A 2,869-nucleotide genomic window follows, 5' to 3' on the forward strand; every position below is an offset into this window, starting at 1 on the left:
CATAAAATCACACACATAGACCAATGGAGCAGAAGCAAGAGACCAAAACTAAACTCACATATATATTAAGAACTAATATTTGACAAGGGAGCCAAGAATACTGCATGGGGAAATGACAGTCTCTTTAATAAGTGGTGTTGTGAAAAATGATAACTTACATGAAAAAAAGAATAAAATTGAACTGAGATCTTAACAGCACTCACAAAAATTAACTCAAAACAGATTAAATGTAACAGCCAAAACCACAGAATTTCTAGAAGAAAACGCCCCTGGACATTGGCATTAGCAATGATTTTTTGGATATGACACCTAAATCACAGGCAAAAAAAGCAAAGGTATACAAGTGGGACTAACCAACTAAAAAAGCTTCTGCACAACAAAAGAAACATCCAACAAAATGAAAAGGCAACCTACAGGATGAGAAAATATCTGCAAGTCATATATCAGATAAGGAGTTAATATTCAAAATACTCAATAGCAAAAAACAAATAACCCAGTTAAAACATAGGCAAAGGACTCAAAGAGAGATTTTTCCAGAGAAGACATACACATGGCCAACAGGTATAGGACAAAGATGCTCAACATTATTATGAGGGAAAATCAAATCAAAATCACAGGGAGCTATCACCTCACAGTGTTAGAATGCCTATCATCAAGAAAACAAGAGGCAACAAGCGTTGGAGGGGCTGTGGAGGACAGAGAACCCTTGCTCACCTTCAGTGAAAGTTAAAATTGGTACAGCCAGTACAGAGAACAGTAGGGAGGGTCCTCAAAAATTAAAAATAGAACCACCATATGATCCAGCCATCTCTCCACTGAGGATCTATCCAAAGGAAATGAAATCATTGCCTCAAAAAGACTTATGCTCACCTATGTTCACTGCAACATTATTCACAGCAGCCAAGATACAGAAACAACCCGAGTGTCCACCAAAGGATGGATAAAGAAAATGCGGCATATACTGAGACAATGGGATATTAGCCTTAGAAAAGAACGAAATCCTGCCATTTGCGACAACATGGATGAGTCTGGAGAGCATGATGCTAAGCGAAATAAGCCAGACGCATAAACACAAACAGCTGATGGTGCCAATTATTTGTGGAATCTAAAAAAGTTGAACTCATAGAAATGTAGAATAGAAGAGCGGTTTCTGGGGACTGTGTTTGGGGAAATGGGGAGTTGTTGGTCAAAACAATGAGCAACTGTACACCAGTAAATTAGAAAATCTAAATGATAGGTCCCATTTCAAGCAGCACAACATCTACCAAACTGAAAAAATAAATAAATCTGCACAGACCCACAACAAGTAAAGGAACTGAATCAGTTACCAAAAAAAAAAAAAACCTTCCAGCAAAGGAAAGCACAGGAGTCAATGACTTTACCTGCAAAATCTACCAAAGAGTTAAAGAAAAAGGAGCACCAATGCTTCTCAAACACTTTCAAACAAGAGAAGAAAAGGGAAATAGTGCTGGTGGCAATAAAACACGGTGCAGCTCCGTGGAAAACAGTTTTGTGATTGCTCGATTACAATATGACACAGCCACTCCACTTAGAATATGACAACAATTACATTTCTGGGTGTATACTCAAAAGAATTAAAGCAGGGACGCTAACAAAAATTCATACACAGACATTCGTATCAGCTACCCTAATGAAAAGGTGGGCACAAGCCAAGCGTGCATCCACTGATGAACAGATGAACAGACCGTAGGACACACAGACAATGGAATATTACTCAGCCACTAAGAGGAATGAAAGACTGCCACAATACTGATGAAAGGTAAGGCTTGGTGAAGGAATCCAGGAACAAAAGGCTGCATGTTCTTTGACTCCATTTATAGGAAATACCCAAAACAGACAAATCAACATAGACAGAAAGTAGATTAGTAGTTTCCAGGGGCTCCAGGCAGAAGACAAATGGAGCCACTGCCTAACGGGGACTGGCTTTCTTTTGGGGGTGATGAGTATGTTCCCGAGCTAATCAGTGATGACGGATGTGTACCTCAGTACCCCTGAGGCAGTCACTCCTTTTATCTTCTCCTCCCAGCCCGTGGCATCTACTAATCTACTCTCTCTCTCTGTACTAAAGGCCACTGAACTGCACGTTTTTAAATGGTCAAAATGTTAAGTGTGATGTGTATTCTCAGAAATGAATTAACGGCTTAATTTTTTATTGAAAAACACTGAGCTGAGGCTGGTGAGGACTCCCTCTCTTCTTCCTCAGGATGAGAAAGCCTCTGCTCTCTGCTTCTCTGAGACAGTTTGTCTTTGGCAGCATCTGTCAATGACAAATTGTTGTTGTTTTAATCAAATAACAAAAATGTGGGTGGGACAACAAAATACTATGTTGCACAAATACATAATGTCCCTATCCTTCCCACACAGAAAGCAAGTGTAATGTAGGGGAAAAAAGGCTTGTAGACACAGAGGAGAAAAAGGAGTCGAAAACAGATTTGGAATATAGACACTTCATAAATTTCCAGTTAATAAACATTTCTTTCTTTTTTTTTTTTTTTGTGAGGAAGATCAGACCTGAGCTAACATCTGTGCCAAACCTCCTCTTTTCTGCTGAGGAAGAGTAGCTCTGGGCTAACATCCATGTCCATCTTCCTCCACTTTATACAGACCGCCACAGCATGGCCTGATAAGCGGTGCATCGGTGCACCTGGATCTGAACCCAGGCCACCAGCAGCGGAGTGCATGCACTTAACTGCTGCTACGCCACAGGGCCAGCCCCAATAAACATTTCTTACACAAGAAAGTCGAGGGTTTTAAATTTAAAATGTACAATATATTATGAAAGGTGAAAATAAGCCATAAGTAATATAAATTAATTTTTTAAAGACATACCTTCTCTAAATTATTACCT

Source organism: Ceratotherium simum, chromosome Y, assembly GCF_057802395.1.
Source record: "Ceratotherium simum simum isolate JZ-2026a chromosome Y, ASM5780239v1, whole genome shotgun sequence".
NCBI classification, from domain to species: domain Eukaryota; kingdom Metazoa; phylum Chordata; class Mammalia; order Perissodactyla; family Rhinocerotidae; genus Ceratotherium; species Ceratotherium simum.